The sequence below is a fragment of the Hydra vulgaris genome, chromosome 01 (genome assembly GCF_038396675.1).
Source record: "Hydra vulgaris chromosome 01, alternate assembly HydraT2T_AEP".
NCBI classification, from domain to species: Eukaryota; Metazoa; Cnidaria; class Hydrozoa; order Anthoathecata; family Hydridae; genus Hydra; species Hydra vulgaris.
Window position 1 is genome coordinate 73,379,840 of NC_088920.1, and position 13,422 is coordinate 73,393,261.

Below are 13,422 nucleotides of genomic sequence, written 5' to 3' on the forward strand. Positions count from 1 at the left end.
TTTATATTTGAAAAATTTTAATTTTTAAAAATTATTTGCTGATGGCAAGATGTCTGCTGTTTACAAATTGCACACAGAACTAGAACAATTATTTGGTATGGTGTCCCTGAAGGGTTTTTAGAAAAACAAAGCTGAAAAATATGTTTAAACACTAAACAATGTGATCTCTGCTACGAACATGACGTAAAATTAGGTGCTCATCCGAAATGTTATAATCCTATTGACCCCTAAAATTGCTCAAATTGGTCAAATTTTTTGCATGGTTATTCCTAATACATAGTAGAACAAAGTTAGCCTTGTGGAGAGTGGTTAGGTAAACTTTTAATTTTTACTATGTATTTCTGGACCACCCTTATATTTTGGAGAGTTTTTGAATGCTGTAAAAATGCAAAATTGGAAAAGCTGTCATTTTGCCCTATTGTGCAAAGTATCAAAAACTAAAAATCAAAATTATTTTTTTGGACGAAATAGTTAGATTTTAAATTTTACATTTTTGGAGTCAGGAAACATTGTAGTTTCACCCTGTCAAAGCGGTTTTCTCGGGTCAGCTTAAAGTAGTTTTTGGTCATTTTTTACAACAGTGATATATATATATATATGTATATATATATATATATATATATATATATATATATATATATATATATATATATGTATATATACATATATATATATCTGCAATTTTCTCTTCTCAGGCAGAGCTTTTTGTTGATATTGTTTTACAGTTGGGAGGTTATTTATGAAGTGCTCATCCATTATACTTTTGAGTTTACGTCTTCCTTTCATGTGCCGGTGGGTACTCTTCATGCTGTTGAATTCAGCATGAATACTCTCTGCATTCTGTTTTCCATAAGTACCGAGTCTTACTCCCCATTTCCTAATAATAGATGCATGATATTCCAGCATTTTTATTAAAGCTTCGGTCTAATTGAATAATTTGGCTAATAAATTGGCCACGGATGTATTTCATAAAATCTTCAATTCGATTTTCTGTGAATATACAATATAATAATAATAATAATAATAATAATAATAATGTATATAGTTATAATAATACATGTCATACTAAGATTTTGAATGTTTTCTTTGTTAAACTGCTTGCAGGAGTTATTAGGCTTGTGGCAAATACCAAACCTATCAAATAGGGTTTCAAAGTTCTGACAAAGTTCAAAAGTTTCTATGTGTCAAGTTCAGCTACGAGCCTTTGTATTCTGTTGCAAAGTTTCGATAATACTTTACATCTAATAATGTTTTTTAAATAAAATTATAGTTTTTTAAATAAAAATAAAAGTAATGTATATTTATATGTATATATATATAATGTATATATATATATATATATATATATATATATATATATATATATATATATATATATACGTAATATACTTTTTTTTATTTTATTAGGAATAAACGAATATACAACTTTATATTTAAGAGCTATATGATAAGTTTACCTTAAACATTTTGTTAACATGGTTAACAACAAAATTTTTCCCATGGTATGCTTGTCTTTGCACTCCTAAAAAATTAAATACCTCGTCGAGTTATTTAACTAGTAGACCAAATGACATCTGTACATGGTCAGTTTGTTTAATTATTTTCAGTTATGAGATCTATGAATATAAATATTGCGATTGATTCTCATTTAAATATAAAATAAAGATATAAATACAAAATACCAAAACATAAAATATTAAAAATAATATATCTATTAGGATCCGAACAAAGGTATTATTTATGATTTTTATTTTTACTTTTACTTTTTTTTTTCTTATTAAAGTGAATTATGCGTGGTTCAAATACTAACTTCATTTATTTTTTATTTTCAGGCTGAGATAATATGTGAGTTTCAAGTGCTTCTGTTATGATATGTGTTTTATCTTCAAGATCCTGATTACTTATTTGAAGTTTTTTATTTGATGTTGCTTCTCAATATATTTGTTAAACTCTTCACAGTCAAATGATTGGTTGTTTACTGCCAAATGTTTGCAACATTTTTTATTTAATAACATGAAGTACAACAGCATCAATATCCTTTGTGGTAACACTTTTTAAAATTAATGCAAATATATCTGAAAGACTTATTTGTGATGATGATGTTGACAAGGTTGAGGGATTTGGTATTGGAGTCTGGTAAATATTTTGATGATTTATGCGTTCTGACAGTTTTGGCACTTTAAATAATTTACCACAACATTGCTTACATTCTTCTGGAATATTATTTATCATTTCAATAACATTGCAAGAGGTGGTTAATTCATCAATTGAAATTGATAATGAGCATTTAGGGCATTTTGTTTTAGATAATAGTTTATTATTGATAAGTGGTAATATACATTGTGCACAAAACAAATGCAGACAGTTTTTTAAAATAACTGGTTTATACATAATACTATTACAAATAAATCAGTCACAAAGTTGTGTATGTGGACAAGGGCCTTTCCTTTACAGTTTCCTTTGGTTTCCTTCCTTTATTTACTTTGAAGCAAACACATTCACATTTCTTGCAATTGCTAATCCAGGTTCTTAATTTGTGATTAGTATTTGAACCTTTTTCTATGTTTCCCATTATTGAATAGCATCTGTAAAACATCTTATATGGGTGCATCTTTGGGTCGTTCTTGTCGATTCGTATAAAAAAGTGCAATTCTATTCTAATTACATGGTTTGTTGAAAGAACACTATAATAGGAATACTCAAATAATAGGATTTTATGTACACTTTTTTTAAACTTAAAAAAGTAACCCTAGTCTAATTTTTTTTAAATATGAAGATAAACTAATTTTAAATAAATTAGGTTTTAAAGGCAAAAAAATTTAATAGCGCCTAGTTATCCAGTTTTATTAGTATACATAACCACAAAATCAAATTCCCGCGTACAATGGCAGGGTAAAATTAATTAGGCAAATAATTAATTGCAATTAATTGATTGAGAATATTTTTTAATTCAATTAATTGATTAGGTCAGAATTGCAATTAATTGATTTCTGATATATTTTGCCATTAATATTATTTACCGAGATTATATTATAATTTTATGTAATTTTTAGTTTAGCACTGTTTTTAACCATAAAAAATTAAAGATAGAATGACGTATAATCAATAATACGCATGTATAAATATTTCGAACTGTATACGCATATAAGGTAAAGATAGATTGACGTATAACCAATAATACGCATGTATGCGCATATTCATTTCAATTGTGCTATTAATTATGTTTATATGTGCACATAAAGTAAAAAAATTCCTTATTAGGATATTTATAAATCTCGTTAACAATAAATACAAAAGAAATAGTCAACATTTACTTCAAGAGAGATGAAGCTAATGACAGTAATTGAACCTGTAAATGCGTAAAAAAACAAGGCCAGAAAACTGAGACAGGATGGACCAATTTATTTAATCATGTTAAGAGTATGCATCCAGAATATATATAATAAAATACTTCTTCAACTTCAACACAACAGCCGATTACACAGTTTTGGTGGTTTTACTCATATTCCGGGACCAATAATAGCAGAGCGCCGACAATATGTATTCATGGATAGAATGGGTGACTTGTGGCTTAAACCATTTTCATTTGTAGAAAACTCTTTTGCGCTAAAACACTCTAAATTAGAAAATATTTCCATAAGTACCATGAAAAAGTACATGAATTTGCTGACTAAAATAGTGGAAGTAGAAATTGCTAACATTGTTCCAGAAAATTTCGCAATTATTTTTTATGGATGGCCAAACGGAAGTACGCACTATGTGGCATTGTTTGTATCATATCCTAATAATGCCAGTGAAAATGAGTACAGTACTTCATTAATTGCTTTTTCACCTATAGGAAATGAAACAGAGTTTACAGCAAAACCCCACTTTGAATATTTATCATGGGTTCTTCAAAATATTCTTCGCGCAAATATGACTAACGTAACATCTTTAATAGGTAACAACTGTGAAACAAATAAGGCCCTTGCAAATCTGTCTAATGTTCCATTAACAGGATGTGCCTCTCACAGGTCCAACTTGGCTATGGAAATGTTTTTACTCAAATATAAGCATGTCATCGACAAATACGCTTATGGGTAAATTCAAAAATTTAAAGCTAGTCGGAAAACTCCGTTTGTTGACGTCTCTTTGTGCTATTCAAAGTAACGCAACACGATGGTCAAGTACTTCGGAAATCATAAAACGATTTAATATTTTCGTCTTAAACCATTTTTCACCCAAGGGAACTTTGCCCGAGAAATTGCCCGACCTAATAAATTACATGTTGTCTGCCAAAGAAGAAAATGATCTTCAGTTGGTAAACGAGACTCTGCAAAAATTTAATTCAATAACCATTGCACTTCAAAGAAAATCTATTGTCATTTCAGAAGTAAGAGTTTTATTTAATAAAATAATTAGACACGATGTTAATATGGGTACCTATTTATCTTCAAATGCAGATATTATTCATTCTAAAACATTTGAAAGTGCGCTAGTTAAAATAGTGGACAACAGAGAGCACGAACTTTTTTTAAATGAAAAGGAAAGTGTAAATAAACTTCTAAAATTATCTGAGATCACGTCAGGTAGCATTGATTATGATTTATACTTTGCTTCTAAGAAAAGAAACTTAGAAAAAATGTCTTCAGATTCAAGATATGTGAATTGCAAGTTTCTGGTGCCAACGTCAAAATTGTGGAAAGTTTTTTCAGTGCGGCAGGTTACGCAATTGGCCATTTGAGACATAATATACTTCCATCCAATCTTGAAATGTAAATGTTTTTGTGTGTTAACAAACGATTTTGGGACAGAAAAATGCTCTCAGATATGATAAATAATGAAAATAACTGATTGTTCTATTGACTTACTCTTCAAATAAATTTTGGTTTTTAATTTTTTTTTATGAGTTCTTATTGAAGACGTACTTTAAACTGGAATTATACATTACAATGTAATGTATAATTCCAATTCAAAGTACGTTATTACTTTAAATATATATATGTAATGATTATGTATATATATTTAAAGTAATAACCCAATATTATTAATCTTTTAAGTATGATATTCAATAGAAAAATGATAATTTTATGTTCTTTTTTAAACAAATTTGAGTTATTTTTAAAAACCAATAATTAATTGCAATTAATTGGAAAAATTGATTGAGTTGTTCAAAAAATGTAATTAATTAATTGCACTGAATAATAATTGCAATTATTTAATTGGTAGCATATTTTTAAACAATTAAATTGCAATTAAATTTTCCCTGCCCTTGCCCGCGTATTGAGAGATACTAAAATTTAAAGATTTAAATGTTGTGAAAAAATACATTCTCCATGGCCATATTTAAATCAATTTAAATAATGAGATATAATTATACATCTTCATAGCAAAGCTATAGGCTACTTTTTTAGGATATTGTTAAAAAAGAATTGCTAAATAAAAGTGAAATAGCGATATCTTTTTTTAATAAAATTTGTGCATGCGCAATATAAAATGCCGCGATTGTTCAATATTAAACCACCATGAAATCAACAGCTTAAAATGCAAACCCTTAATTATTCTAAAAATATATATACATTTTATAAAAGCTACATTTTTAATATACAAAATGGTGTGATTAAATGCCATGTTTGAATTTTTTTTTTTACTTTTGTCCACCACATGGCCAGGGCTGCCAGATTCTTTTCGGTATGTGGAAGCCATATATACATAATAAAGTGCTTTACTGGGCTACAAGTAAAAGAGCCTTTCATCAGAAATACCAGACATTAAGTAGATTATCTTAATTTACCATTTAATCTTTTACAGCAGCTTTGTAGAGTTTTGTGCATGCGTATAGGAGATATTGCGTTTTTATGAATTTTTTGGATCCCAAATAAATTGTTAACGCATTAACTTATGCATTCCAAAGAACTTTTTTTGTCGTAGAACTTTTTTCAAAGTTCGTAAAACGCATCTTTTGTTATTTATTTGTTTACTGGTTCTTAATAAATTAAAAATGACTTAGCTCGTGTAAAAAACGGCCGAAATAGTTCCGAGTATTTAAAAGAAAAGTAAATTATTCCGAAAACAGTTACGCGATTGGGGTTAAAAGTTGTGATCATTTAAGTGAAAACGACTTTGATAAAAACATTAACGCTACCATATTTTAACGGAAACTAACGTGACATTAGGCCGGGTGAATAAAATTGAGCAATTGCTTTTACTAAGTAATTGTTCAGCTTTACATTATTAAAAACTTAAGGAGTTTTGCTCAATGTTTTATTCGTGTAAGGTTAAGCAATTTATTTAGTAATTGTTCAGCGTTACGCGAATAAAAACTTAAGAAAAATTGCTAAATTTTTTATTTACGTAAAGCTGACCAATTACTGAGTAAAAGCAATTGCTCATTTTTATTCACCTGGCCTATTGTTGTTAAACTTTCTCATAGAGGTGTGGTTTTGAAAATAATAGTTTAAATTTTTAAAAAGAAATCTTTTTTATAGATATTATTCCAAATAATAAATAATAATTTTGAGATTAATGAATATACAAATAAAAACTTTTTTTATTTATATATTTATTAATATAATATTACTTATTTTTTTCTAACAAAAAAAAAACAAGTATTTAAAAATGATAGATAACGCATCGCATTTTTTAAGTAATTAAAATATAATAACCAATTTTCTGGTTTAAAAAGCGACTTCAGCTACTCAATAAAATATTTTCCATTCTCTCGACAGGTATTATTCAAAACTTTTTATGTTATAAACACTATTCAACGATTTAAATTGCAGAAATTGCATTCTTAAATGCGAATACCAAGCTTTTTTTGTAAATTGCTCGCCAACCGACAGACAACTCTGTTCTGAAAGCAATAAAAATGTTTACATAATAACCTATAAACGATTACATTCTAGGTTTATGGTAATACTCTCGCCATTGGTAAAAATAAGCTTTTTTAGATGCATGTATTCGTCATTCGGTACGACCCTGTCTGCCGCATTGCAGTGTGTTATGGTTATATTAGTCGGGGGAGAAGACACAACAATAAATATTCATAGATATGTACTGTAATTGTTGTGGTGGTTACGTTAAGATTTCAACAGATTAAGGGAGAGTTAATAGAAAGACAGGACTTATTAATTACTCATTTATTATTTTTAAATGAACAGAAAAAGTTGTAAGTAAAAACTAGTAAAAAGTAGTAGAATACCAAATGTTTCTACTGCATTGTTTCTGTATTTAATATTTTGGAGTTTTTTCTGCCATACTATATTTTGCTTTATTTTTTCGGTTATTATTCCTTTTATTATATGCGTGTATTTTCGGATTTTGGGGTGGTTATAAATTGCTAGGAGTAGTCAGTGTTTGGGGGAGGGGGAAAGCGTAGATAGGCTGGAAAGTAATTAATTGAAATCGATGAGATTTTTGTTGAAATATGGAGATTTACTCCACCCTTGCAATAAGCCAGGGGAGAAAACTCATGATGCACTATTATTGTTTCACACTACTTATAGAGCGCGGCACATAAAAAAGTAGATAATTTAGACTGTATATATACGTACCAAAAATTAATTTAACTGTCTAAATGGCGTCTTTGTTACATTCCGCGCCGATAGGGTATTTTTAAACAGTTGCAGCAACCTCATGGGCATTTATCTCCGAGCTGGGGAAAAATACAAATATTCAAATTTAGTTTAAAACGATTTATTTTACTAATAATTTTATTTGAATAGAATTTTATTAGAATTTTACTAGAGTTTTACTATTAAAAGTAAATTTGTACCTGCAACGACATCAAAATGGGGTTTCTTTTGTCATCGCTTTCAAAATCGGAAGAAATACCAATCTTTTCCCCTTGATTGGTAAAGTGCAGGTGGTTGTGGTAAAACTCAACCTTTTTTCGTCATTGCTACTATCAGCTGCTGAAGTGTAGTTGCAGGTCATGCATTCTTCCTTGTCAGCTAGAAAAATGAAAAGTCATCATTTTGATACAATAGTATATCAAAATGAGGCCAAAGGATTAGAGATTTATGATATAAACCTGGGTATAAGTCTTGGATTTAAACCTAATCATTAGTGAAAATAATTTTTACTTTTAAATTTTTAGTAATTATAATCCAGATTATAGATTGTTACTATAAAAACTGAAAAGACATTTGGAATCCCAACAATCGTGAGAGATGAAAATGAGCAATGACAAATAAATTTTGTTTCATTTCAAAATACTTACAATGTGTCAATTTCATTTTTATTAAAGATTAGCGTTTCCAGTCATCTATTTTTTGGAACCATTTTCTTTGATGATCCACGGTCAGCAGAAAGACCCTTTGGTAGCCAAACGTGTGGAACTACATCTTCCATGAACTTTCCATCCTCTTCCCACACAACAAGAGACCACATTTAAATGTATACTATACTATAAATGATTACAATTTTTCTTTATAAGAGAGTAAAAATAAATAATTAAGGTGAGTCTATAATGAAATATGACCGCATCAAATGAGTAGGATTAGACAACACACAGAAAGAATTATTTGTGGAGATCACAACAAACAATCAACAACTGTTAAAAACAAAGTAAAAACAACTATTTCTTTACTATTTATTTTAAGAATTAACTGATTTAACTATCTATTTACCAACTACAAAATAATAGTAATATTAACTCAATTAAAGTAACAACTCCGGTTGAAAAAGATAATCAAAAAGTTAAAAATAATCAATTAAAAAACATGGATTTGAAAGTTTTAGTTTAAAATAGTAACGCCGCTACAAATTATACATACTATAAATGGAAAATAGACAACAATGTTAAATTAAAATTAGTTGATAAACAAACTTGAAAAAATATATTACACAATCAACAATTATATCAGTGTTTGATGATGTATTTTTTGTTATTACAAAGTGTTTTCATTTGGGCTTAAAAAAATGTACCCAATTTTAATATTATTTTATAATGTGAATGCAAATTTGACTCAGGAATTAAAAAGTTTATTTCATTTACTATGAGGGAATTTTAGGTAAAAACTTTGCATTTTATTCAAAATATTTTAACATATTCTTTGAGAACAAATAGAAAATGTGATGAGGGAAAAGTGAAATCAAAATCAATATTGTTACTTTATACTATATTTTAAACAACCTACAATAGCTTATAATACGTGTGCAGTAGATGATACAACAAAAAACTACTTCTGTAGTTTTCATGCGAGCATAGTCATAAGAATACATGTTCTGGAAACACGGAATGTTTCCATTGTTTTTCGATTTTGACTTGAAAACCGCACAACGACCCAGCGAACCTGCTCAAGTTTAAAAATGGCATCTTTTAACAGCGATTTCAAGACAAGTAGTGATTTGGAATGTTTGTTTGACGTGGTTGAAGGAGGATTTTTTAACAATGACATTAACTTACTTACATATATAGATTCTATTATTTCTGATATCAGAAACAATAGAATTCAGTGTCCCAAAGTTTACAAGACAATTAGAGGTTTTAAGAGACACATTGCATCTAAGCATATTTAAGAGAGTTTTGAAATAGGTTCTTCTAAATGTATAATACGGAGAACTTTTCTAATACATTGTCACCACTGAGGCTAAAAAACATAGTTAAAGAATGTGCAACTATATTACAAATGGACATGTGTCTGCCATTTGATATAAGAAAATAGTTCTCAAGCGAGAAGTTTATTATTCAATAGATGATATCTGTAAAAATTCTGGCAAAAGTTAAATCCAATAATAGAAAAATTTAAAGTCAATAGTGATTTTATCAAGATTATTATGGATTGTTAAGCGAAATCTATTAGCTTCAGATACCAGCGACCTAGTTTTAAGTAATACACTACTCACTGGTATGTCTTCTCTTATATTAAACAATGTTTCTGATAAAGAAACCAAATACTATTGAAACTGTAAATACAACTCAGGAAACAACTGATATAGAGAGAAAGAGTTTACAATATCTAACTGGATATATTTTTCAGATAGTGTATAATAAATTTAAAAGTAGTGAAAATATTTGTAAGCCAACAGCCAACAGTGTGTTTCAATTTTACTGCGCTGCAAGGTTATGGAAGATAATTCTCAGACACTTGTAAATATTAGAGATAGAAATATATTTTATGTAATGATTATATATATATATATATATATATATATATATATATATATATATATATATATATATATATATATATATATATATAATCATTACATATATATTTTTTAAATATGTATTTATATATTTATATATAAATATATATATATATATATATATATATATATATATATATATATATATATATATATATATATATATATATACGTTTAAAGTAATAATTCAATAATAATAACCTTAGAAGTATAATATCAATAAAAGAAAATGATAATTTTATGTTCTTTTTGGTTGTTTCTGAGTATTGAGGGGATTTGTGGAAAGTTAACAATATAATTCCAGATCTTTTCCTAACATGCAAGAATATTTTTCGTAGAAAAACAACACAAGTTTTTCCGAAACTAGATCCTGAAGTTCTAATTGAGTCGACGAATTTTATTGTTTTTACCCTTTATAAACAAGTTTTCAATGATCCAAAATCAACTGAAGTCATTAAGATGGTTATGATCTATTGTGTGTATATATATTTATTACCCACAATAGATCATGGTTATGATCCATTGTGTGTATATATATTTATATACATATACATATATATATATATATATATATATATATATATATATATATATATATATATATATATATATATATATATATATATATATATATATATATATATGTATGTATATAGATACATACATACATACATACATACATACATACATACATACATACATACATACATACATACATACATACATACATACATCACACTGACATCACACTGATTTAGGGATAGATGAAGGTACATGCATAGACTGATTTAAAGAGAACCTGCAAGTATGTTGATAACACATTGAAAGGTTTGGGTTAGGGCATAGTTCAGCTTTTTTTCTTTATTCTTCCTCTTCCCTTTTCTTTTTCTATAAAAACACACTTAAAGAAAGGTAACATGTTTTATCAGGTTTTGTTCACTATATTCGGCACGATTAAGTGTGTGTGTGTATATATATATATAAAGAACCAGAATTTTATACAAATTTTAGAAATAATTGAAAAAAATCTATTACCTAAAATTTCTAGTAAAAAGCACATTTTCAAACCAAAAGTTATTAAGATTATAATTATTAATAATTTTTATGACATTTAGTAGCAAAATCTTTTTAAAAAGATTATCATAAGGAAGAATATAAATAATGAAATCTTTATAAAGTTCGGGTTCTTTCGAGATTCAGGTTGATATAATTTTGGAAAGAAAAAAATTTCACAAATTATGCAAGCTTGCTTGTAACTAAGGGTCATGGGGCTGACATTTTTCAAGAAGATAAAGAAAACAATGACATTTTAATTACTTTTAAACCAAAGTTCAGGCCCATTGAAAGTATTTTTTTAGGGGCATTCTGGAGTAATATCAAAGTTTATAATCATCCCGTCGAACTTAGGATTTGTTTATGAAATTTTATATATTGTACGGTTACAGTCGGAGTTGGAACCTCCATTAACGGAAAAATATTCAGCGGCGTTGTTAGGGTTGTAAACCGGCGCTAAAATTGTAAAAATACTTTTTTTAATAATTATAAAGAGCTACTTATAGAAAAGAGTTGTTTCTTTTGGCACTTCAATAACCTTGCTCGCATGGGCAATTTCCCGTTGCTACAGTACTGGCTGAACCAATAAAGTAAAATTTTGTTCAAGTGTATTAATTTTAGTTACGTTAAAGATATTCTTATGACTATGTAGTGCAAAGTATTTCATCGTTACATAGTCACACAAGTGATGAAGTACTTTATTCGCTTTCATTTAATAGTATATATTTTTTTAAAGCAAACTTTGATCACAACTGCGACTGTCGGTGACAGTCCCCCTTTATTTACTTGCAAATAATTATGCAAGCAAATAGAAAGCAAGCGAAAGTTATTTCAAATGAATTAAAACTTTAAGTATTTTTCATTTTTAATGTTTATATACTTTACAATTGGCGTATTTAGTAAAATGCGTTAGGGGCGAGCTACCTCTATCGCTCCCTAGAACTGTCAAACGGCGCCCCCTAAAACATTCCAAAAATTAACTTCCCTTTTAAATAAACCTCAGGAAAATAATTTCTAGTGTTTAAAATATCACACCTAACCCCGGTCGTCCTTATTCATCGACTTGGCCCCCCATTCTCCCTGCGAGACTCAACCTTAATCCGCCACTGTACTTTAAAGGGGTGTCAATTTTGTCACCAAAATAGGTATAGGCGTAGGGGACGTTAAAAGGTAAAAATAAATAGAAGAGGGGTCCAAAATCAGTTGTTTAACTTACTTGTACATGATTGATGCCCGCCAATTTATTTTAATAAAATACGCCAATCGTATTTTGTTCAGAAATATTTTTTAAAGAAAAACACAATGCCTTTATCCTAATTCGCTTATAGACACTCTTACTATTATAAATGACAAATAATGCTTTTAAAACTTTGTGGTTATGAAAATAATTTTTTTTTTTCCGTAAAGGATTATTTTCAATATCCATGATATTATTGTTTGTAGATTAAATGTTACCAGTAATTAGACGAACTGAAAACTGTAACTTTATTGTGTTTTCATTGTAGTAATAATCTTTGATAGATGGATTATCTTTTCTGCGACCAATTGCACGTTGTCTTCCAAAATAGTTTTCAAGGTTATCTTGGCAGAGTCTTTCAGAAAACTTCCTTGTCGTTCATGCTACAGGATTTTCTTCCACAATTTACTGGAGAATGCCTAAGAGGAAGTTATCTAACCAAGCAAATCTTGAATCATCAACTGATTCATAAGGTTTTAAAAATGACTTTCTTTCTGTTATATGCTTAACACTGTTCTTTACATTCAAACAATCAAAAAACATATCCATCATAATTCAAAATCTGCAGTTCCAGCAGCTTCTGGTGGTCCAATACTTGGGATGCAAGACGTACCCTCATTACAGAATATGATGTTAAATTTACATGATCGCTTGTTAGTTTAGGAACAAGTTTTAAACTTCTTTCTATATCAGAATTGTAAAATGTTGTGAATTGTAAAATATGATTCCAAAGAAGAAAAAATCCACCATTCCACATGTAGCGTAATTTACATCTAGAACCGGAATTACATAGCCAGTTTCGAGAAGTTTGATTAGATGAGGTATATCTGCCAAGGATAAGATTAATCTCTTATCATTACTAAATAGGTTTTTAGTGCTATATATAATTTTTTCCCTGAGCCACCATCTAATTTCTTATGCATTTTAAAATACTTCCTATTTAGAGATGCACCATCTGCAGTTGCAGCTATGACTCTCAAATTTGTACTCTCCAAATAACG